Below are 26,373 nucleotides of genomic sequence, written 5' to 3'. Positions count from 1 at the left end.
TCTTGAAAATGTATGCTTTCCCTCTTTCGCGTATCATCCGACAAACCAACTTGCGAAGAAAAGCTTGACTCGTCCCGGTGAATTAGGGGGCGGGGAGAGAGAGAGAGGAAGAGAGAAAAATTGAGAAACGGCGTCCGTGATCGAGTTCAATTAATCATCGATCCTCGGGAACGATACACGACCAACGACACTTTTACCGGGATGTTTCACATTTTTCGGAGAGCGGAGCTGCTTGTCTCGAATATTTCTGTTACTAAGATTCGTAGGTCAGCAGGTGAAGCATTATAAGTAATGGTATCAAGTGTCCACACCCTTGAAAAAACGTCATGAATTGTGCTTTTTTTTTTACATGGCATTTGGAACTCGAAAGTTCATCGCCTCATCTACGCAAGCCTTCCATGCTGCCCTATCTTGTGTCAACCCCACCCAAGATGCACCTCTCCGATCGACACCCACCCGTCCTATTTCTACTAGATCCGCTTTTACGTTGTCCTCCCATCTACGTCTTGGTCTACCTAGAGGTCGCGTTACCATCGGCCTGCCCTTCATGACACGCGCTGCCGTACGGTCGTCTCCCATTCTCGCTACGTGCCCTGCCCATCCCAATCTGCGCGATTTTATTATTCTGTTAATATTTGGTGACGCGTACAGATTGTGTAACTCATCATTGTGTAGTCTCCTCCATTACCCGGTTTCCTCATCTTTCTTCGGCCCGTATATTTTTCGCAAGACTTTATTTTCAAATACCCTAAAACGGTTGTCCGCCTGCTTAGTGAGAGCCCACGTTTCGCACCCGTACAGAACCACCGGCAGTATTATTGTCCTGTATATTCTTATTTTAACGTTTTTAGACAACAGCCTCGACTTAAGTAAATTACTCACGGCGTAGAAGCATGCATTACCCGAATGGAGTCTCTTATTTATTTCGACATTAATCTCGTTTCTATCATTTATGGTCGTACCCAGATACCTGAATTCGCTAACCTTTTCAAAAGTAAAATTCCCAACTCTGAGATCTTCCTCCCCTCTGCAGATGCCTAGCTTATCCACAATCATGTACATGAATTGTGCTTGCACATGCGAAATAGGTTTTGACAAAATAAATATCACGTTTGTCGTAGTTTTCACGACAGTAAATTTTCAGTTCGGTAAAAAATCTTAGAAACACGATCGTATAGGTGCTGGGTGTTCAAATCATTAGTTTCGATAGAAAGTGTCAGTATGGGCGTGTGACCTAGTAAACTTTTTTTGAGACGACGTGTGGTATGTAACAGAAAGTAGGGATTATTTCTTAAGATATTTGTTGGTTTTTTGAAGAGATTATGGCGGAGTAGAGGCACCTATCTTGTTCTTGGATCTTTTCGCATGAAATCGCAGGAGATAAAACATTGTGCTTTCTTCTCAGAGAAGTTATATTTAAAGTAATAAGCTGTGTGCTAACAAATCGGCAACGACTTTAAAAAAAGACCCATTTTTATATGTTTAATTTTTTTTAATTTTTTATCTGTGTTACCGCGAGACTTTTTTAAATTTACAAATATGGCATTCTATTTGTATAATTCACCAACTTCCTCACCAAAACATCCGGCAACATGTAATATCAATCGCCTCGTTGATTATTCCATGCTGTTCCAGCATAAACTGTGAATGTTCTTCTGCGCTTTTGTGAGCTTAATGGGTATCCTCGGCGTACATACAAAAATCGTTGACATCGTACAAAATAGAATTTTTAAATTCTTTGTTCCACGTGAGCAGTGCTATTTTGCACGAACATTTAGTTAGAATTTCGTAAAATGTGGAGTCTCCGATGAGCCTCGTGTCCTTCATGTCGATGGATATCTCTACGCAGAACTCGTTTTAATTTTTTCAATTTGGTATTTCTCTTGACGATGTTTACGTCTTCGAATTCGACCGAAGGCTACTGGCCAACCTTTTTAAGCGCCAGCGTCTTGAGAATCAGTTTGCTGTCTGGATATTCCAAATTCTGGGGCTAGATGAGATCAAAAGGTGTTTGGCCATCCTTGTCCTCGACGAACATGACGGCGCCGACCGTCAGCAACATACGTATCTTCTCCAATGAGTCCCAAGGGTTAATCACTGATTTTCGACATGCACTGAGAAAACTATGTAGTAAAATTTAGTATAAAACCTACGAAAAATTACTATATAATATAGTAATGGAAGGTCATACTTGCTTTCTATTAAAAATTACTATTTTATGTAGTAAAAATTATGCCTATTAAAAATTACTATATAAGTCAGTAAATTGTGTATTTTATTTATTTTTTTTTTTTTTTAATAAATGGAATTAAAAAAAATAAGGATTGACTATATTTTTTTATGCTTGCTTCATCTCGTAACTGACACTCGCCTTTTTGAACTTTTCACAAATTCAGTCACATAGACCTCGTTTCATGGAGATTTCGATGATGCTCGCAGTTTATGGCCCTATTATAATATAACCTAACCTAACTAATTTGCACGCTTATGATAAAGTCGCTTACATGTGTTACGCTGTCGAAGATGTACGGAAATTTTCTTATATAGTAATTGTCCATTATTTCCACCGCTTGCGAGTTACTAGTTAGACACGACGCCACCTAGGTGTAGGATTTATATACCTGATATCATGACTTTAATTATGATCGCGAAATTGCAAGTATGTATAGTAGGAAAAGGATATTTGGCAAATGAAAATAAAAAATGAATATAAAATACATTGAAGAAACGTTATTTATTTAGATCCATAGTTTATTAATATAATAATAGTCATCTGGTAACAGAACCATATTAATAATTTTATGTTAATGAATCGCGTCGCCGTCTACTTTCGCCCAATCAAAATCATTAACGTTAAAAACTTGGTAAGCTTGAAAGTGTTCGTTATAAAAAAAAATCCTTTAATTTTTTTGTAATAAAAATGAATTTTGATTCATCAACAATAATTTCTTGAACTATATGAAAGATAGGCCCTGAAAACAAAAATTCAACTAAAACATTATCTGTTTTTATTATTTTGTCGTAGTATTTAACTGATTTAACGCTTACAATATTTTGCTTTCAAATTAAATTAAAAATTTTCTCGTAATCTTCTAATTCTGCAATGGATTTATTTTTATAACAATTTGATTTAAATATCGGCTGGCTAACTTTCATCGTCACAAATCTACAACTTAAATTTGGTTGATGCATAATCGTGATTGTATTTAGTAATATTCACACGACTTGTCGTACTTTGAGATGTATTTTTACCTTTCTGATTTTTACTTTCAAAGCGAATACAACTAATTTTCCATATGGGACCAAACAATTTCATAGATGTCGGGTAGTGAATAAGAAAGTGATGTTTTTACTTAAATTTGTTTGAAACACTTTTTTTTTATTTACTGATAAATATCCAAATATAACCGATTCTAATACTTTATAAGTTGATGGATGCAAAATATCACGGATTACTATATTTACTAATTCTTTTAATGGTAAGTACATATTCCAGTATTCATCATTAGTTGGTATCAGATCACCAATTATTAAATTTAAGTTTTGAATAAAATGTAACATTTCCGAAGACGACATAACGACCCAACCATTTTTAATAGATTTTTCATACAATTCTGTAGCATGATTTATATTATACCGCCCTCCAAAGTCAAATCCGCGTAATCTTGTACTTAATAATTCTAATGTAAAAAGTTTCATATCGTAAATAAAATTTTGTAGTAAAAACGCTACATCATATCTACAGATTTCCTCCGAAATGTCTTGCATAGCATCAACAGCAACGTTTTGTGTTAAATGGAAATGATTAATCTCATGTAGCACACAAGTTTCTTTTATGCCTGAAATTTTTGATCATTTAAAGCTAAAAGTGAATCATAGTTTTTTTAGTGCGAAGTTTACATTCTTTTTCCCTAAATATATCGGTTTTTTTTCAGAATGTGTTGTAAGACAATGATGAGAAAATAATTTTAAATTAAAGCTTTCTGAAAAACCAAGTACACGGAGAGACCTTTTACGCGAGATATCAATATGGTGTATGGTATACACCGTATCTTCAATACCGCGTTCATCGAGTAAACGCATGCGTTACTCCCGTTTCCGGGTGAACGTTCACCCGAAATTTCAGTGAACGGTTTACAGCGCGGAATAGCATGGCTGCCACTGGAAAGCAAGTGTAGTGCGCCGTACGAGTTGACGCATGCGGTAGGATGACTGACTATATACGCACAAAAACACATGTTTATTTATAATTACTACAATATTACAAACATACAGCAATTGTTTAACATGTCATTAATACTTTTTTGAGAATAGTCGTGAAAATAAAGCAATAACTATCGATTCTTTGAACAGTAAGACGGATCTTAATGCGGTTTTTTGAGTTCTCGTGAGAGCGTCTACAAACTTTGTTACCTAATGAGATCAATTACGTTTTAGAAAATGCATTATTGCATAAATAATATGCATTTTAAAATTGCATTTCAAAGTGACACTAAAAAACTTTACAACTCGGTAAATATTGATGAAAATGACTCCAGTTTTGCTACTCGGGGATTTTTGGGGTCGCTGAACGCGAATATCGCGACGGCGACGGCTATAGAGGTATTAGGACCCTATCATATTATTTATAAAATGATACATTTTCAAAATACCGCATTAAGATCTATCTTACTTTTCAAGAAATCGATATTTAGGCCATTTTCAGTACTTTATTTCCTTAACTAGAAGCTTTATATGATTGTAAAAATTTAAGTGAATATAAATAATCATATATTTTGTGAGAAATAATAACAAAACAAATCAAACAGTTTTATTTATTTTTTTTTTGTATTTAAAGTAGAAATCTTGTAGCAATATACATAATTTTTTTTACGAATAATAGACATGGTGCATTTAATACAAGTTCTCTATAATCGACTAATTCTTTTTGATTATTATTCGCAATAACGCTATACGCAAAATAATTTAAATTAAATCCAACGACTTCAAAGGGAGTATACAAAAAGTGATACCATCGAATAAATAAATTTTACTTATTTCACCAAAACCAGGAACATCTTCACCCATTTTTGAAACTATAATTGTCTTTTCCTTGTATGTGATTACATTAATAGTGACTTTTGACAGCGTTTTTCTTTGTCGCTCTTAAAGGGAAATACATGTGTACAGAATCATCAACAATAATTGACCCATACTCCATATAATATTGCTCTAATTTGTTAGGCTCATATTGCATGAAACTTAATTGGATACGCGTGCCTATAGTTGTTAAAATGTTAACTTTTGAGGCTGATGAGTTGATCATTGCTTTTAATTCTCTATGTTTTGATTCATAACGAATCGAAGAGGGGTCTATTTTTACGAATAATTTGAACGTAATAAGTAAGATTGTGGAATTTTGAGGGTAAGTGACCGAATAATTTTTTGTATAATTCCAGCAAACGAGTTATTACAATATCTAGCTGTATGATATATTCCTCTGTCATTACCGGACATGTAATTAAATATATGGCATAGTAGCTGAACTGTCTTTAGTGCTTGCAGTAGATTTTTTGACAGTTTTTCCACCTCTTAAGGTAAGTATGAAGTCTCATCATTAAATATAATAGGACACATACTGTACTCTAAAAAAAATAAAACTACGATATACCCTTCTTATGAGAAGTTGACGATTGAGTGCCAAAAGTGTTTGCTGAAAATGAGGATTTCAACTGTTGTATTTGATCTTGTAGTTGTTTCTGTCTGATCTGAGCTTCCATTTTTTTTGCACATCAGTGAAGTCGTTGTCTGTGTCCTCAGTCAGGACATTGTGTTCTGTTCTTAGTTCATCCAGCTTTCGCAAAGCTTCAGTATAAGACTCTGTAACAAGAAAAAGTTTTAAAACACTCAAAGATGAAAATTAATGAAAACATCCAAGATAACATTGTAAAATTTGTTCTTGCTTGCAAACTTACTTGATCGGCATAGAATTTCTAATATCAATATTTATTGTGAGTTGTAGTACATCATCAAGATGTTGTGATACATTGACCTTCTTTTTCAATTGATTTTCTATACCAATATATATGAACTCTCCCATTGATTCATCACTTGCTTTAATTTGTTCTAAATTGTCGAGGTTCACATCACATTTTAATAAAGTTTTAGTACATTTTGGAATTCCTGGCAATAACCGTCTTTTCAAAATAGGCAAAAGTTTGTCCACATACTGATGTGGAATACTGTTGTCGACTACCCAGGCTCTTATATCCTTAATTTCTTGTCCTTAACTTCGAGTTCGTCAATCATTTCATCTTCACTTTTACTAAATTCATCAGACTGTCTATATTCAGTAACGTGTACTGATGTATCAAACTTTTCACTTTCTGTGCCACTGCCACTGGTTGAGAGATTTGATTCCGATGATGAATCAATAAGTTTCAGCTTCTTTTCTTCTGCTTCACAACACTCTTTAACAAATTCTTCATATTCTAGTCTTCTCCTTTCCTCAGCTTTTATTATTCTCGTATTTTTCATCTTTTTGTGCAAAAAATTTTCAGGTTAGGGTAGAGTGAATACTCTCTTGTTTCTATTATTTTTAATTTTTTGCAGATTCCGATCATATAAATGAAAAAAACAATTTATTTTGATCCGAAACACAGCTTCGAAATGTGCTCGAAAACAAGACTTCTCTGCTGTGCAGGCTGTGCTGGTGTAGAGTGAGTCTACTACACCACCAGTAGTACTATACGCGACTATACCGTGCAGTATCAGTATGATGTAGTGAGATGACTTAACCTATAGGTACATAGCTTAAAAAAGTATATTGCATTGTAAAAAAGTAGTAATATAACTTTATAAAATCATACTTAGTTATACGCACGTAACCCATTAATTGATTTAAGCCCTATTTTTTGTAATAGTTACTTATTCATGCACTTTGAATATTCTTTACGCATTTATTGATGAATAAGATAAATTTTAACTTTAATTTTACATTTTTCTATGCCCTTAAAACTAAATTAAAAAATCGTACAACAATACATGCTATAATATTTACACTATTACGAGAAAAAAACTGCTGCCAATTCTTTGGCACGTAGCTTCCTCTAACAAAATTTATAGTTCAAATAGATAAGATATTGTTCAAATATACAGTATATTAATGATTTTTAAAATACTTTCAATCTTAATTATTTTACGTAAAGAGCACCCGTCACAATATCAAATCATATTATTTTCATAAAGAAATTTAAACATCAATATTTTAAATACTATAGGGTCCTCATAAGGTGTTCATGACATGTTCATAGTTTCCTATTCAATTCGGCAAACTTTTGCAAATTCTAAAAAAGATGATTTTATTACAATAAAGTAAGTTATTGTAAACGTAGATAAATCGTAACAATTATTAAATATAAACACGTTTAAGGGGATGTCGTCCCAAAAAACACTGTTTTTCTATTACATAAAACTTTTTTAATAAAGTTTGCAAATGAAAAACCGAGTCTGTAGCGCCGTTGTATTAAGTTTAATGAATCGTTCTACCAAAAGAAAAATTCGACCGGACTTTCTGTTTTTCAAGAAGTTTGGAAATACAAAATACCCCGTGGCGGATTTGCGAAGCTTTTGGCATGACATACGCTTAAGGGGCGGTCGGAGGTGTTAGTTCCGAGGGCGCTGCAGTTAGGTGAAGAATTCATGGTTAATTTTATTATTACAAAAAATGTTTGGACTTTTTGGCTAAAAAGGCTCTTTACCGCTCTAGCTATGACTATAAGCTAGTGGGCGAGGATGGTCAGGTGAACATTAAAAGTGTATTTTTTGTACTAGATTGGAATTACAAACACGACGTACCACGCAATATGCAACCATCAATAGCTGAAAAATTTGTCTGCTACGTCGTGTTTGTAATTTCAATTCTTATATAATTATTATAGACTTGGATAAATTGTTAACTTCCCAAGTTCCCATTTCTAAGGATGGTAGCAGATAATTTTTTATATTTTCCTTTGACGTAAATTCTTTACCCACAATAACTGTTTCATTGCTTTTTTACATATAGATTCTATTACAATTATTTGATTTTTTGCGGTGATGCAACAATTATCTGGCCTTCTATCTTCTAACTAAAAACGATTAAATTTCAGTGATCGATGGCGAGAATGACATCCATGAGGTAGGATCATATTCGATGGTTGAGTCAAGAATGGAAATGTTGGTTGATTACTTTTATTAATTTTTTTTCCCAAACTCTTCTCTTTTTGTCAATCGTTGATGTATCTGCTGCAGTATTTGATCTTTCTTCCTTATCATAACGCTTCAATACTCGCTTATAATTTTCAAAAGGAAAGGTGCTATAGTTATCTAATAGTCCAAAATTTTTTGAATCATCGGCAATATGTACCAAACTATGCATATTCCATGGAATATAATTTTCGCTATACAAACTATTGAATTTGCCTACGGAATAAACCATCAAATCTTTCACAGAATTATTATGTTGCAAATAAAGCGTTGTGACGCATAATATTCTAATAACGCAACTTAAAAAGTTAAAATGCTCTGTATATTCATCTGGCAGAATATCTTGCAAGATTATTGGGCCTACATACAAAAGGAATAAACGAAAAATTGTTGCTTTCCAATGACCTAAATCTAATAATGGCTGTGGTTTTCTGGCGAACTCTTTCGGAATTCATGAACTTAAACATACAAAAGAATTAGATAAACTATCTAATTGCAGAATGTTTAAGTTCGGATTTGTTCTAGGGTTTATCCACTGACAAAGTAATGATTTTGTTACACCGAGTAGGACCAGATGCATGTAGTCTAGAGGTACTTGCTTAACTAAATCGAAATGTATGCGTTCCAAGGGAGATATTCCAATGTGATCTTCATTCTGGAGGCGATTACGAAAAGAAAAATCCGTTCGAAGCTCTGCGTCCTCATATAAAAATACTAATCTTGATTTCCACACACCACACACACGGGACGAGCACATCTCCTCCTATAGGAGGAAGATAGGCTGGGTTCCAGTGAAGGCAAGAAGGGAGTTATTCGCGGCGGTGATGCTTTATAAAGCAATTGTAATGGGACAGCCGCCGTATCTTGCTGCCCTTTTTGATAGGAACCAGTCTAGAACCTCAGCTAGGGATCCGCAAGAACTAGTGGTGCCTAGCGCGCGTACCGATGCGGGGCTATATTCCTTTAAAGCCCAGGGCACGCGCCTCTGGAATTCTCTCCCACGCGACGTGAGAGATCTCCCGTCGCTTAAATCTTTTAAGGCTGTGATGCGGAGGTGCATATACGTACGCGAGATTGAGTGTACTGTCGATCAGAACACTGATTCTGCGACTGTTTCGTGACTCCGTTAGATATTGTACCGTCCAAATATTTGTTCTATTAATTTATTTATATTAGTAATGTATTTTAACATCTATGACCAAAGGTTTTTATTTAAGTAACGTGATAGAGTAGCGGATAGAGGAACAGCCCCTGAGAAAGAAGTTAGCTGCGAATAAATTGTATAAGCAGCCGCGGACAGCCGATAGGAACAGGCGTGGGTGTGATGAGCCCACACTGTCGAACGCATTCATCTAGAAACACTACGCAAGCACCACAACAATAAAAACGCTTCACATTATCTCTTATCTCTCAATCTATCTCTTTCATCACACATTACAAAAATGGGCAAAAATCCTGCTGCCGAGGAGGATGCGGGAGCGATGACAACTGCCCCGAAAGGGGATGTGTAGAATGATTCGTCACCTGGTCTTACGCGGTAACGATGCCAGCGAAGGCGCGCTGCCTTTCAGGGGGGCGTTAGGATGCGAGAATGAAACCGTAGTGTGTCTGACGACGAATTGACACTGTCCTCGTCAAAGTCGGAAAGCTCTCATACTTAGTTCTAGAGACGTATGGGGGTTATCACCTCTAGAACGGTGGACTCACCTGCGATCGGAACAGGATCCGAAGCGCGCGGGTTTAACATAATATCATGGCTCAAAAAAATCAAATCCGAACCAAAAGGGACTCAAGGGTCGGAACTTGGAATGTTCGCAGTCTATACAGAGCAGGTGCGTTTAAACAACTCTTAAAGGAAGCTGATAGGTACAATCTAGATTTGGTAGCAATACAGGAATCGCGGTGGCCAGATGGCGGAGTATTAGCATCGGGTAACTTCACGTACCTGTATGGGGCCGGGAGTGGGGGATCTCTAGGCACCGGATTTCTCGTAAGCAAAAGCATCATACATTCGGTTAAAAGTTTCAAATCCGTCAATGATAGGCTCTCGTACATCATTATCGAAGGTGAATGGTATAGATATGTATTTATTAATGTACACTGTCCTACGGAGGACAAAGAAGAAGAAGCTAAGGATCTCTATTACGAAACTTTAGAGCAGGTAATCGACCAGTTCGCGTCTTACGACACAAGAATACTATTAGGCGATTTCAATGCTAAAATAGGTAGGGAGGAAATGTTTAGGCCTACTATAGGTAAGGAAAGCCTGCACGAAGCCAGCAATGATAACGGTATTAGGGTCATAAATTTCGCGGCGGCAAAAGATCTTATAATCAAAACTACGTGTTTTAAGCACAAGAACATACACAAGGCAACGTGGACATCGCCGGGCGGGGCCACACAGAACCAAATTGATCATTTCCTCATTGAAAAAAGACGTCATACTAAAAAAAAAAAAAAAAAAAAAACGTGATAGAGTAGTAAATAAGAAGAAAAAATGTACATAATGCGTAATACGAATCTGTGATAAATTAATGACTATATGTGATACATATGTATTTTTGACTTGTGCAAAATAAAGGCTAATCTATCTATCTATCTATCTATCTATCTATCTTTTACAGTACACTTTCTGCACCCATAATACCCATTAAAATGTTTTATAAATAAAATGTAGCTAGCTGCAGGACTGTCACAAATAAGACATCTAATATTTATCGTGTATTCGTAACCATTTATAATCAACCCATTCTTATTTAATTTCAGAAACTCTTTTAGGAAGGAATCTAAATATGTTTCTTGAGATTCAGGCTTCTCTTTTTCATGATATACGCTAATAATAGACACATTATTGCACGAGCTATTGACGATTCTCCCAAGAATTGACCACAGAGACGTCTTAGGTGAATTGGTTATTGGTACACCATCAATGTTTATGTCTATTTCAATATTCTTTTTGATTTGTTTTCCGTATTTAGTTACCACATTTTCAAGGGATTTTTGTAATTCATAATGAAAATATGTTCCAGGTGGAAAAAGAGTGATAACAGTTTCTCTTTGAGTATGTCTTAAGGATCTTACGTCTTTAGGAAGATATCTTAAGCCTGCATCTCTCAAAATAGCTAAAACACTGTTCGCATGAATATCAGGGAGATTGCTCGTATTTAATGAAGATAATCTGTTTTTGATATCTATATATTTGCCATCCTCATTATGTTCAGTATCGCTATCATCATCTGTTGCTGAATCTTTAAAATTATCTACTTCTAATTCTAAAACAAGTTTCTGAAATTCAACTTCAAGGTAATCAAAGCAATCGTCATTATTGCAACTACTGCTATCGTCGCACACAGGGTGAAAGTTTTCAAGGATTTCAACAGATTTATTAGTTCCTTCATGGTTTGCATTATTGTGAGTCTGGGATAACTGTGCATATTCTGCATCAATTCGATTAAATTCTTCTTGGCATGAAGAAACAATTCGTCTCCTTTGTTACCTTCCAGACAGATCTTTAAATCGTTTTTTTTATGACATTCTATAAATATAACAATAAAGTTTGATTTAAAAATTGGTACAGTCGACTAACATGCAGACTTTTATACTTTTCAGGATACCAATGTTTTTCTACACCTCTAGGTGTAGAATGGTCACACTATTAATATTATGCAACTGTACACCTGGTTGCAAGTATAGTAAGTGGAATATCTGAAACACGAATTTTGGCATGCGTATCTTTAGTATCCGTAATAGTACAGTTCGAATATATTGTATATAAAAAATATTAAAATATTTATACTGTACATGTAAAATATTAAAAGGTTAATATTATATGATAAAGATACGCATGCCAAAATTTATGTTTCACATATTCCACTTACTATATTTGCGACCAGGTGTTCAATTGTATTATATTAATAGTATGGCTATATCGTCGCTCCCTACGAAGACTAGCACAGTTCAAAATGCGGTCAAGAGTAGCATAACTCGCGACTTTATATTAAGTAAAATATTTGTATTTTACGTTTTTATTGGGTTATTTGGCTGGTTAAGTTCATGAAAACCTTGGACAAAGACACTCAGCGTTTTAAAGGGTTTCGGAAATTTCTAAAAAAAGGGAATAATTTTAAAAAATGTTCGTAAAAAATTATTGTACTTAGGAAAACAATTTTAAATTCGGTAAAAAGTTGTAAATTGTGAATATTTAAAAATGTTTATTAGGGACAGTTTTGCAAAAATCGGGAATTTTGTACAGAAATTGGTTGTTTAAAGTTTGAGTTGTGTTAGTCTTCGCGGGAAATTTTGAGTTGTGCTAGTCTAGCTTGCGTCAAATGAGTTGTATTCATGACGGGAAATTTGAACAGTGCTACTCTTCGTAGGGAGCGACGATATCCGGTAAGAGAAAATGTGTGAGATATAATATCTAAGCGAAATCGTGATGGATCATTTTGAAAGCACTATATAGCAGTGTCGCTTAAATCCACGTTTAAGTCACGCCTATCCGTGACCTAAGTAGTCCATTATTTCACCGTGTATATCGCACTCGCTACGCTCGTGCGCTAACCTTACGGTACAATAATGGCTTCCCTGGTAAAATGAACCTAAGAAATGGCTAGTAACTGGTCAGTTCTTAGGTTTCAATCTAGTTTTTGCCTAGTAACTGGCCAGTTCTTAATTTCATTTCTACCAGGGTTGCTTAGATCATGAATAGGCGTGACTTGGCGGATTTAAACAGCTGTGGTGTAAAATTGTATACGATACTCGTGAACTAAGCAGCCCATCAGTGCACGGCGTTTTATCACCCTCGCTGCGCTCGGGCACGATACACGCCGTGCAATAATAAAACAGAGAAATCGTAACTCTGTTTTCAACCGTAAATCTATCACATATTCCACGAATATATTCAAAGCAAACATACTTTTTCTGAAGTATTTTTTTCTCTACTTTCCATTTCTGGTATCAGAATTGCGTATTTTTCACTCAAAAATCCAATATGGCGACGTTTAAAAGAAAAAATACAAAATTTCGATACTTTTTTTTTTAAATCCAATTTCTTGTTGTGTTAACGTTGAGGACGGAATTTTATTTTTCAACTATGAGTGCATAAATGAGTTGTACTTTAAATTCAGTTTGCCCGAATCCAGAAATTCAATATGGCGGCTAGAAAATGGCGCCTGAAGCGCAAAATTTTGCCCAAACTTTCACGAATTTTTTTCTCAAATATAAAGCATTCGACGAAAAAATCAATAAGAATAAAAAGTGCTTATAATCAATCAAGGAATATGTTTAAATTTTTTCACTGAGTTTTGAGCAACTTTTTTATTTTTGCCAATTGGCAATTTATGACAAATTGGAAAAATTCATCGAATCGTCTCGAAAAAATTCAGATATACTTCTTGGTCAATTCTAAGTACTTTTTATTCTCTAACTTTTTCTTATATAACACTTTGTTTTTGAGTAAAAAATCAAAAACCTTAAAATTCTTAAGATTTTTTGAAATTCAAAAAAAAAAATCAAAAACTTTAAAATGTTTTGTTCCATATGCACTTTTTGGTCAATTATGAGCAAATTTACTTCAAATTTGTGCCCGAGTATCTGTCACATTCCAGATGATATGATTTTCGCATTGAAAAATTCTCATTTCTTAGCCTGGACACACAATTATTACACAATCGATTAGGGGTTAAAATGTATTAAACTGTATTTCTACAGAAGCAATGATTATTTATCTCAAAAAAATTTATTCTTTATGCCTCGGTTGAAAATACGCACATCCCGCGTAGATTTCAATGTAGAGAGTCTAAGATTTGTCTAAGCATAAATTTCATAGTCTCGAAGAGACGGACGCGCGTAGTTATAACCTCAAGACCTCAAAGCTACGTACCAGAGTGTACGCCATAAAATAGCAGACGCAATTTAAAAGTGCTCCACACTTATCCTAGAAGTTTTAATTTTTATCAGCGCCCCCACGTTACATCTGAATAATCATCAATAATTTAAAGAAACTTAACAGTCGAAAAGTGGGTGTTAGTGAGTTTCAGCACGTGTAGTGTGTATCAAGGAATATTACAAATTTAAGTTTCTTAGATAAAAGTTTAAACTAACATATTATTTCGTCGGACAGATTTTAAGAAGCAGTGGACATTTTACTAACTACAATTTGACTATTTCCGACGAAATAAGTCGTTATTATTTAATTTTTTTTCAAACTTTCCTTTATACTTATTGCACGTGCTGAAACTCGATATACGGTGATAAAGTTAGTTAACTAATTATAATAAATAAAAAACGTTTTCTCCGCTAGGTGGCGGGTCACTCCAGGTGTGGAGCACTCTTAAGGTCCCTCTCTACACTCAATATAGTTATACTAATATATGTAGTGAAATGAGTAAAATTACGGTCCCGTTGCTCTAATAAATTTCAGCAAGAAAGTGATATTTTAATCTGAAAAAATTATCAATGACTGATTATGATACGTAGACACCGCAGATCCGAGCTCAAGTTCTAAATCTGACGAATAGGAAAAATTCTTAAAATGTGCATCTTATTTGAGCAGTCAGGTTAGTTGTCGTCAATAAAAAATCGAATGAACAACGATCGAAAATGTCTTGAACAGCTAACCTGACTAATGAACCAAGATGTTCTATATTCAATGATTTTGTCTGTTGAATTGGCGAAGAGCTGAGGCCTGAGCTTAGATCCGCGGTAAGTATATATCACAATCTACAACAGGTAATTTTTTCAGACCAAAATTTTATTCCCTTTTCGTGATTTATAAGAGCAACGGGACCGTAGTTTTCTCCGTTTACTATATATATTAGTATAGCTTTATCAAGTGTGGAGAGGGACCTTTAAGCAATTTCGCGCCACAAAATAGCAGACGAAACAATAATAAGGCTTTGCCTACAACTCCGCGAGGGTCCGCTGTTCACACTAAACATAACGAATAGTAGCAAAGAAATAACCAATACAACTTATCTGCTTTGTTTACAGTACTCTAATTAAATTGACTGCTGACCAACGACTTCAACAGTAACAACAATAATGTAAACAAAGTTGAACAACTTTTACGTACATACTAAATGTTCTTTAGATCAGATAAGTATTAAAAGCAATAATAAACGATAATACAGAATCGATTGTTTTTGTAAGCATTTTTCCTTCATAGGGTTAAAAAGACTGCAAAATGTTATGCATTTCAAGAATCCTGCATTTTACGACGTACTTGAGTTTCTGACAAACACACTGTCATTTAGAAAAGAAAAAAGAGAAAGAAAAAGTATTTCAAGAATCTTATTATAAATCCGAAGAAAAGATTTGTTCATGCATCAGTTAATTATTGTTGCAGTCCCAAAGTGGATTGATTGAAATGAAATAGTGCATTAAGTAAAGTTTAAGTGTTGAAATAGTTGCGTTTCAAGTGTTGACTGTAAGTGTTTCTACTTGGAAAAAGTGAGAGTGTGTAAGTGTCTGTATTCCAGTGTGATTCGCTGTGAAAACTTAAAATGTAATCCCTGTATGTATGTGAGATAGACAGTCTACAAAGTCTTGATGATTGTCTTGGAGCCGAAGGTTCGTTAAGTAGTATCGCCACATTTCAACATTCACCTTTATCAACTTGGACCTTTAGCTTCCAGATTAATAACAGGACTTTGAAGACAGTCACATCTCACACCCGCAGGTTTCGCATATCAAATTTTAAAAGCTGAAAACAATCCAGTCAAGAGATATCCTTCATTTATGTGAATTGTTGAGCCAATCATTTTTTTAAATTTGATATGGAATACCTGTGGGTGTGTGAAATACTCTGTAAAGTTCTGTTGTTTGTTTAGAAGCCGAATGTCCAATTTGTTAAAAATAACCGTCGCATTCAGACCATAAGTAGCACCTACTGGACCTTCCGCTGCCTGGCAAATACAATAATTTGGATATCTTTTGACTGTATCGTTGTCAGCTTTTGAAATGTGATATTGGATATGTGTGGGCGTGAGAGATACTGTCTATAAAATGTCGTTATTTATTTGGAAGCCAAAGGTCGAACTTAAAGAAAATAAATATCGCATTTGGGCCTTAAGTAGTACCTACTGGACCTTTCGTTGTCAGACAAGCATCAGGACTGTACTGACAGTATCTCATATACCCACAGGAATCCCATGTAAAATTTCAAAAGCTGACAACGATCCAGTCAAAAGATATCCAAATTATTAAAAAGTATTTGCTAACGTTTTCACATAAAGGAAGGATATCTTATGTCTGGATCGTTGTCAGCTTTTGAAATGTAATATGGGATACCTCTGTGTAGGCGAGATATAAAGTCTTGCTATTTGTCTAAAAGCCGTTGGTCCAACTTGTTAAAAGTAATAGTTACAAAGAGGTTGTGTATAGTACTTTTTGAACCTTTGACTCCCAGAAAAGCATGAAGACTTCTTAACAAGGAATAAATTTAACTTTTGAATATTCTGCTGCAAGCACTGTGAGCATATTCAAAAAATACTGAAATACACGCACAAACTGTTTTAACCTAACACTTCATTTTAATCTTTCTAATCTCATACAACATTATTACTTCAGGTACCTTAATTTAATAATTTATTTATAAATAATTTATGTTACAATCTCACCTTTAAGTGTTCACTCTCCTCCACTGAATTGATCTTACTTGACTCTCTGATCTTTTTAACCTCCTTCCCCACTGATTTAATCTTTGTTCTGTAACACAATAAAGAGATACATTTTATTAACATTATTCAATTGTACACGACTATAGAAATTGATTATTTAAAATGAGAAACTTACCTTGGACAAATATAATTCACTTTCACCCAAAAAACGTGGTTTCACAAAAATGGATGGTCTGTCTGCGAATGCAGTGCAAAGGGCTCTTCGGAGTCCGGAGTCCGGATCGGAAGTTAGTAAACGAATTCATATACGCTATTCCACGAATCACTAGCAAAACCAGGATGGCAGAAATTTATTTATCAAAAATTCTTTCTGAAAGCTTTTTAGATTTAGACTAATAGCGTAGAAAAAGAATGCTTAAAGATGTTGTGTACGCCCATTATAGGTTATAATTAAATAGTTAATAAAGATTCATTTTTAAAAGATGCGAATATGACGCGAAGAATAAAATTTAGCACGTGCATACTTATTCAGACCCTATAGTTTTGCTAATTTTCGGCACAAAAACCATGATTAACTTATGTGGCAGTCGGTGGTAGTTGCGTCTAGTAGCGTATATGTTCGGAAAGAATACTTAGTGATTGTTTTGTTAAAGTAATAAAAAAACTTTGTATGAAATTAGTAATATAAATTGGATCATTGAACTCTTGATGAATACCTTCTTTACACCTATGACACTCTTTAGTAGGGAATGTTGTTATTATGTATTATATAGATGTGTTCATTAAGAATTCTTAATGGATACTATTGATGCAACAACGAAATGCTTTACTTACGATTACTATCGTGTCATATGCTACAAATTTGTTCACAAAGAATTCATAATCGATACTTTTATTACAAGTACAAAATACTTTCTTTGCTGTTGGTGGCATTTTATCCATTTGATCACAAAGAATACTTTATGAATACTTTTTTAGTACTATAAATGTTGATTTAGCGGACATTCAAAAATCCTTTAAGAATATTTTTTTTTTTTTTTTGAAAATGTGCTTATCGGGTATTTTTCGTTTCGTTTTATTAAAAGTAATAAAAAAAGAATAAAAACATCGTTGAGTTCCATAAGCTACGTAAAAAGCTCAAAGTAATGCATAATTCACATTGGGTACATCCTCTGCAATATAAAATTTTATTCTCAATATCCAGGTATGAATTCAGCATTGTATAATGAAACGTTTTCGTAAGCGGGCTCATTAAATTTAATTCTATTTCGTTGTTTTTGTCACGTGAGTCGCATTGAAGACGAAGTCAAGTAGGTCATGCCAGCTTCTTTCGTAATTAAGTAAACTACATCAGTTTGATGCTCACAATTTCGCACTGCTGTTCTATTTCATTTAAAGAGTTCCGCTGATTATGTTAACATAGTAAGATAGCTCACAACACACCTTTTGAAATGAAGAGGTTGATACGCTCCTAGCTTTGCTACAGAAACGTAATGAAACCGCTTGATACGCTGTACGTGTCAGTTATTAATATCCTTATTAAGTTAACTCTCGAGTTAAATGATTCGAGCGATATGTAAACCCATTAGAAATTTGAATTCCGATATTGCGATATGAATCACCAATAGATGCGCTCTATTCTTACGCGTTCTATTCCCAACGAAATGCCACGCAGGTAGTCATATTCAAACGCATTCCAATCCCAGAAAGTCACAGCTCTGAAAAATTTTAATCCCCCCTGGAGCACAGGCAGTTTGATCAGGTCTCGGTTGCAATCGCGAGCGAACGATCTTCAACTCCGGCAGTTCATTCATAGTCGAGCGAGAGAGAGGGAGCCGAGCCTTCGCGTCTCTTTAAATTGAAATCCCAACTTGTCTTTCAGTGGGGCTCGAAAATAGCCCTTAAGCGCGCAAGAAAAGAAGTCAATGATGCCCCACGGACGAGTGATCTTCTATAATTGCCCTAAGTCCCGCCTCGGTCTTTCCGGAAGGATCTTTTTTTCTCTCGCACGCTCGCTCGCTCTCACTCTCTCCCTCACACTCTCCGCATCTCTCTGCCTTATTCTTCTATTTTCCCCAACTTCTTGCCTCGCTATCTCTCGCAGTTCGGCTTTATTACGCCACGACGGCGGCGCTCCTGTCTCATTCTCTCGGTTATGCCTCTCGCCGCCCGCCGTCTAATTTTACGCTTGACAACGGCGGCTTTCGACTTCCTGAGTTCATCTCTCCATCGTTTGTACTCTCTTTCTCGGGCGTTTGCCATCTCTCTCCGTCCCTCTCTCTCTCTCTCTCTCTCTCTCTCTCTCTCTCTCTCTCTCTCTCTCGCACGCGCGTGCGCTTTCTAATTCCCCGCCGCTGCGCTATCTCAATCTTCCACTCGCTCCCACTCTCTTTTCTTTTCGTCGTTCGCATCCCATTTTTCTTGTTTGCGCCTAAAGCCCGCTTCCCCTGTTCGGCTTGTCAATTGGCCGACCTATTTCGCCCGTTACTTATAGTCCTCTTAATAAAAGTCTCTCCGGGACTCGCGGGAGGGCTAAAAGCGGCCGCTATAAAAATCGCTGCCTCTCGCTGCGGCTGCAGATTCGCCGCCCGGATTACACGGGAATAACTGTCAGAATAGCGCCATTGGAATCTTCCACGCGGATATTGCCCGTTCCTCTAAATTCATCAGCGAGCGCATGATTGCAAGCCACGGGCAACAAAATTTCGCCCGCGCGTGTACGCGCTGCAGCCAACGACTTTCACCATAAAACTGACTGATGCTAAAAATACTCCGCGACAATCGTCGTTCCGCGCGTCGCTCTTTCGCTGTTTATTGTGCATTTTCGCCGTGAAGGAATGCGCGTCTGAGTGTGACGTACGAAGCGAGATTCAAAAAAAGTTTCGCATAAACCCGCACGCTCAAAGTCGCATACAATTATTTTCACCTGAAACGCGATGGAATCGAGGTTAGCAAACATTTGTCTTCTAAGACGATGCAGCTCATAGCGCGTGCAAGAGTGCAAACAAAAAGGAAAACAATGTCCGCACTAGCGCGCCCAGCGATCTGTGCCAAAACGCGATTTCGCAACCCAGGGCATATCTTTCATTGTACGCGTAAAGGAAGAATAACTTTCGAGCTTTTATTCGCAAATATTTTAACAAAAGTTTGTCATGGGCAAAAATATGATCTCTGAAATAAAAGGCGGTATAACGAAGCCTCGAGAGCGCAGTTTGTGAGCAGCTCGGAAGAGAGAAAAATTATCCGTGTGCCAATGGTTATTCTTTTTGGTAACGGGTTCCCGGTAACGATAGGGATGTATGTCAGTCGTCGTCATTTTGGTCGCGCCGTGTGTGCCGAGAGCGCGCCGCGGCGTGGTGATTTCTTTTGATGATCGTTGGATCTCTCATGCGGATCTCATCATCTTGTATTCGACATTATATAGTCTTTTCACTGCGTTTTTATTATTCTTATCTCGCATCTTCCACTTTTTAATTGCCAACGCGCTCTCTGCATTTCGTCCGGCCATCTCGCAGGATATCCGCTGCATAATTAGACGTCCCAAAAATATTTCGAACGAGCTCTAGCCACCTACGAATCAGCGATTGTTGCAAACGGTAAAAAGGCGATCGAGAATTATTAACCAGCGCCGAGATGCAAAGCGGTCGCAAAGCAATAAACGACAGAAGTAATTACGCGTAAAGAAGTTTTATCCTCGCGGCGCAGTACCTCGGGCTCGCGCGATGCGCGCCACTTGTATTTTTATTATTTATTAAAGTCTTTAATCTGTCATTCCCTGCCGCCCCGCTCTGCATGCGCGCTCGCGGCTTTCTCTTTCCGCGCTCGCTGCACACCCTCGCTCCGCGCCGACTCCGGCTTTCTCTTTTTCGCGCTTGCGACTTGTCGCTCGGCTCTCTTTTCCTCCTCTCGCGCGCGTTGTCGCGCAAAAAAGAAACGGCGCGATATAATAAAAAGTCAGAAAATAAAAGAAAAAACGTCGCGCGGTATATAACGAAACGGCCGGCGGGGAGACAAGTGACGCCCGCTCTCGGTGGAGTGAGGGAGTGAGGGAGAGAGAGAGAGAGAGAGAGAGAGAGAGAGAGAGAGAGAGAGAGAGAGAGAGAGAGAGAGACTTTGTATTTCTGTCCCGCAGTGACTCACCTCGTCGTATCGCTCTTCTCCTCTCCACCCACGCGATGAGCACAGTCGCTCGTGCGGCTTACCTTCGCGCTTATACCATCTCGCGGCCTCCTTGCTGCACGCGCGTTTTCGCCTGTAACGCGTTATGCAATGTCGTGGCGCGCGACGTGCTCTGTCGCTCTCACATCTAGACAACAGAGCGAGAAGAAACGGACGAGCCAACTTGAACAGAGAGGCGCTTTTGGACCGGCTTTGTACGCGCCCGTGGATTATATGCGCACAATATGATACACACCCTCTCCGCACGTCGTCGCGGCGACGCGTCATCTCTATATCACCGACGTCGCGACGCTATTATATATTATGACGCCGAGCTGGATCTCGAACGATCGACCTGGTTTATATTTAATCGCCTCTTGGAGCTTTTAGAACTTCTGACGTAGACCTCTGTTTTCGTTTTCCTCGCAGCTCGCTCGCCTGTTTTTCCTTTGTCATCGTTATTATTTACCGAGCATTGCACGTCTTCGATGATTCAGAGAACTCTTTGTTATCGGCAATCGCTAGTATATCGTCGGTGTATCGATAGTTCGGGCCCACCTCTGTTACGACTCTTAAGTGCGGAAAAATTTGCGCACGCAACCGACAAAATGCATTACACAAGATCGATAAATATCCTTACGGCGCTAATTAAATTAACTTTATCAGTGACAAACAATGCGGCAGTAAAAGCGCCGAGAAAGGCGAATCCTAAAAAGCGAAAAGCAAAGTGCGCGGCGAGTGAGCGGTATGCGATTGTTGACTCTCACCCGAATCGGCCCTGAATGACGCCAAAATTTAGAGTCCAAGACGGCGCCTGCAACGGCCCCCGAAATGAGCCTTAAATTAAAGACGAAGATACGTATGAAATATTGCGAGTATCGCAGCTCCGGACCCGCTCGCCCTGACCGACATTAACATATGGCGCGACATATGCAGCCTAAATAAGTTTTGAGCCGGTCGGCCGCGGCAGGACGATGACGTCGAACAACGACGAGGCGACGACGATAATGACGAGGATCGCGGCGGCGCGGTGACAGTCGCGCGTTCGCGATCGAGAACTAATCGAGCGCACCTTGTACGTCGCGCGGACAATGAGAGAAATGATACAGATTACGGGCCTTTATGCAGTCGAGAGCGAGATTGATGTCGCGTCGCCGAGACCGCCCTGACCCCGTAAATGATCGGACAATAAGAGTGCGCGCATCGCGACGACGCCGCGCAATGACGTCAGCTGTAAACACGTCGCGCGCTGCATTCGCGTTTATCGTGAGTCATCGCCGCTCGAGCTGCAGCCGTGTGCGCGAATTATCGGCTGCGCGATCAGCCCGCGACGATAATTCAGGCGCGAAAAGAAGAAAGGCTCAACGATACGATGCCGCATTAGGGCCAGCCGAGAGCAAATTGCAGGCTTACGAAATTCAACCACCGTATTAGAAGTCGCGTGTGCCATTTGTACCTCGATTTGTATATCCTCTCCCCCCGACGACGACGACGACGCTATGATGTACGAGCGCGGCGATGCCCAAAAATAGAATGCACGTAAACAAACCCTGTCGCAATTTGCTTCGCCAGCGGGAAAATTCGCGGCTCTCTCATGTGCGATCATGCGTCATTGAGATATTACGATTTTTTCGATACGCATACAGCGCAGGCGTCATTAGTTTAAAGTCGTGCGGTTTTTGATGTAACCCCTCGAAATGTAAGTTATTGCTGCGCCGAGAATTCAATTAATTATGGACACTTACCGATATTGCCGTGTGTGTATGTGTGTGCACTTATTTCGGTAATTATATCGAGGCACTCCGCGGGAAACCTCAATTCGAAACGGCCGCGTACGGTAAATGCTTTTAAAGAGTTCTTGTTTCAATTAGAGCCGTTCGACAGCCGAACATAATTCTCACTCGGATAGAATCATTTCGATCTCGTTCGCGCAGCGACGGCCGGGGCCGCGTATGAAATTGTTAACAAGAATATTAAAATGCTTAATGCTCGCGAAATGCATGTAAGCCGCGGCGCAACATCTCGCGATCCATCATCGATTACAACCGGTTTTTCGCGCGGCGCTTGCGCAACGAGCTGGTCAACAATAAAAATCGAAGGAGCCCGCTACAGGTACAATATAATCGATTAATCAGCGGAAAAAAATTCTCGTTTAATATCGTTTATATATGCAAGACAAACACATATCGAACTTACATCATAATATGTACAGCGCTTGCGCGCCGTTTTATTATAGCTCGGCGTAATCACTTTATCGCATTGAATCTCTTAATATCCTGTGACTTGCAGACTCGGGATGCAAATTCAATTAATAAAAAGGCCGGCGCGGTGCGCGTACGCACAGACGGCACCCATAAACGTCTCTCACCTTGCGCATACTTTCTCTCCCTCTACCACCCTCTCTCTCTCGCTCTCTCTCTCTCTCTCTCTCTCTCTCTCTCTCTCTCTCTCTCTCTCTCTCTCTTTCTCCTCTCGTCTTACAACCACCCATTTGCATGGATGCGTTCGCTCGATGTAGCCGGATATTTTCCTTCTTTTTTGGGTTGACGAACCCCTCTTGCCGCGTGCATTTTTAGATCATTTACTCGTATGTAAGCGCGCGGGGTGTGGAATTCCAGCGGCAGCGCCAAAGAGTCGTTGAATTTTTCTACGCGTCTCGGATTCAAAACAGCTGCTACTCCACTTGTGACCGGTCGTTCACCCGTCGTCGGTAATTAATGAATTTATCCCGCGCAAGACACGTGGAAGAGCTTTGACGGGCGCAACGCGAGTGCACTCGCGTTGAAAACTTTTTGCATCCGTACGCGCCGAGTGCGAGCTTGACTAAGCGGAGCATCGCGGAAACGGAAGTTTCCTTCGTCGTCGTTTTCTTCGCCTCGGAATGCACTTGTTCATCAGTCATTTTATGTAAATCGTTCGGCTGAGTCTTGAAAAAAATATTTCATGGACAAATAACAGTAGCTGATTTATGCATGTCGATGACGTAATTTGCACGTAGACTCGCCGCTCGCTTAAGTAGAATGCCGCGGTATCTAGTCAAATACAGAACACGCAGCCGCCTTACAACTTTATCTTGCTACTGTTCTATTGGCCCTCTGATTTCATATTATGCTCTTTTTCTCACTTCAAAAGTTGAATTTTTTGAATCACAAAATATCTATCAACCGCTAGAAGTAAAAAAAAAGATTGCTCCCAGAGCTTTTTCGATCAAGGGGCTCAAGAAGTGCACTTGTCGGTTTTTCTATTATTCATCACGGTACGAGACACCGTGGGCTACAGCCAGCTACAGTGCAAAGAGACCCCGCTGATCTCGTTCTCGTTCGCATTCGGCGGAACCGAGACTCGTCGCGCGCATCTCGTCTCTGGGGGCTGTTATTTAAAAATCCGCGAAGACCTGCGCGAGACGGAGTAAGGGATTTGGGTTGCGCTAGCTACTCGCCTCGTCGACTGACATGTCATTAGGCAATTGTTTTCGGAATAATATCGCCGCAGCGCTCGCCCGAAGTCAGCAGCGGTACAGGCGCTCTGGCAAGAGCGCAATAGGCTAATTATCCGAAACAGTCTAAAGCGCCCCGCGCGCGTACGTGTGTGCGGTGGCGGCGGCGGCGGCGGCGAGAGGGAGAGCGTCGACGGAACTCGCGTCCACGAGGGATCTGGGTCGATCTAGAAATAACCTCGAATGCATTCAACCTCCTCCACTCGCGCGCTAAAGCGCCGACGACGACGCGACGCGCGGCTAGCATGAGCTATAAAGCGGCGGCGCACGCGCGACACCACCCGCGACTCGCCTCTCCTCTCTCTCTCTCTCTCTCTCTCTCTCTCTCTCTCTCTCTCTCTCTCATTCAATGAAACGGCCGAGGCCCCTCCGAGCGACGCTCGGCCGATCGCTGCACTCGAGTAACCCGCTTTCCCATTGGCCGATCATCGGCGCAAATCGCCGCCAAGAAGCGCGGCCATCAGCCGCCGAGTGCAGGCCTCGCCTAGATAAACATCTGGCCAGTGCGATTCGCGAAAATCGGGACCGATACCGCTCTCGCGACTGCCTACCGCGCGCGCTTTTTCTCCCCGGCCGCGCAGTCATTGCGAAATGCGCCTTCGATCTCTGCCTGGCGCACATACGGACACGCGCGTCGATTTTACGGATCGTTCCTCTCAGCCCTGTCCCGAAGCCTTCTCCTCATTTTCCTCGCGGTTTGTTTTCTATCCGCGCGCTGTTTACCGCCTCTATTTTTATTCGAGTTTGGATTTGAACGACAAATCGCGCAACAAGCGACAAATGCGCTTTTATTTGGTGATGAACAATACCCGTATTCACTTTGCTCGACTGGTGCTGTCGACCCGACGACAAAACGTAAAAGATCCCACATGGACTGTGCTGTTTTTATTGAATCGGCAAAGCAAAAAAAACGATCGTTCCGAAAACATGCATCATCCATTCGATGAATCATTGGGAGTGAAAGTACGTAACCGAACGTCGCGCTCGAGGGGTGAGATCAAATCGCTGCTCTCGAATCCTGTGGCAGTTCGCGCGGCAGCTGTCGCTTTGATTCACTGCTTCCTGCGCGCCCATCGTCGTATTTTTGTCGACGAGCTTCCACACTTTCTTTCTGCGTTTTTTTCTCTCCTCTCTCGCGCCCGCGCGCGAACGACCTCTTCTTTTTCGCCTCTTCATACGAGCCCACTTTATTATTTCGTTTTCAATGGCGGATGTAAGTGCCGAGCGCCCGAATCGGAAAATTTATTTATTGCTCTAACCAGGCATTTTTTCTGTTATGATTAACTTTGACTAATGTTCACTATTTTCTCTGTTACAGGTATGTTTGCAGCACTTCTTAACTTTCAAGATCAGAACAGTTGTCCCAACCGTTAGAGTGGCCTGCAAAATGTATGAAATCGTTACGAATTTTGTATACTGCTTTTCAGTTTTGCTTTACACAGACGCTAACAAAACCTATATCCATGATGTAAAAATAACGTGCGTTTATTGAAAAATAATAAATATAGCTTGAGAACCTGTTGAGGAGATCGTTTTATTTCACAGCAAAAATGCATTAATAATAAAATAACATTATGCTAGCTATAATTTCAAAGAATGAAAGACTTGGAAGAATTTAGTTCAATGCAGTTATTCTTACATAACGAGACGACAGTTCTGTGCGGATTTAATTCTTGATCAAGGTAAAAATCAGTTGGAAATAGCAGATTTTAAAAAAGTCACTTGCACTGCGTATACTTACCCAAAATTTAACGAGTAGCATTATGACATAGTTGTACTCGGGATCGGACTCATAAATCCTGCGGAACATTAATCTTGCGCTTGCGTGGTCAGAGAGCTTTGCATCGTGGAATCCGCACTGCCGTATAGTATGCG

The 26,373-nt window shown here is 38.9% G+C and overlaps 1 long non-coding RNA gene across 1 annotated transcript in view; it reads left to right on the top strand.

The window, feature by feature from the left end:
- LOC107982007 overlaps window positions 1–26,020 on the top strand; it is a 36,545-nt gene extending 10,525 nt beyond the window's left edge. Inside the window, exon 2 of the long non-coding RNA XR_001729637.3 lies at window positions 25,817–26,020. This is a non-coding gene — a long non-coding RNA (uncharacterized LOC107982007). The remainder of the gene's footprint in view (window positions 1–25,816) is intronic.
- The last annotated feature ends 353 nt before the right edge of the window (window positions 26,021–26,373 follow it).

This window comes from Nasonia vitripennis (genome assembly GCF_009193385.2).
Source record: "Nasonia vitripennis strain AsymCx chromosome 1 unlocalized genomic scaffold, Nvit_psr_1.1 chr1_random0009, whole genome shotgun sequence".
Lineage (NCBI taxonomy): Eukaryota > Metazoa > Arthropoda > Insecta > Hymenoptera > Pteromalidae > Nasonia > Nasonia vitripennis.
The sequence above is the reverse complement of the archived record's forward strand: the minus strand, read 5'-3'. Positions and strand labels throughout refer to the sequence as shown.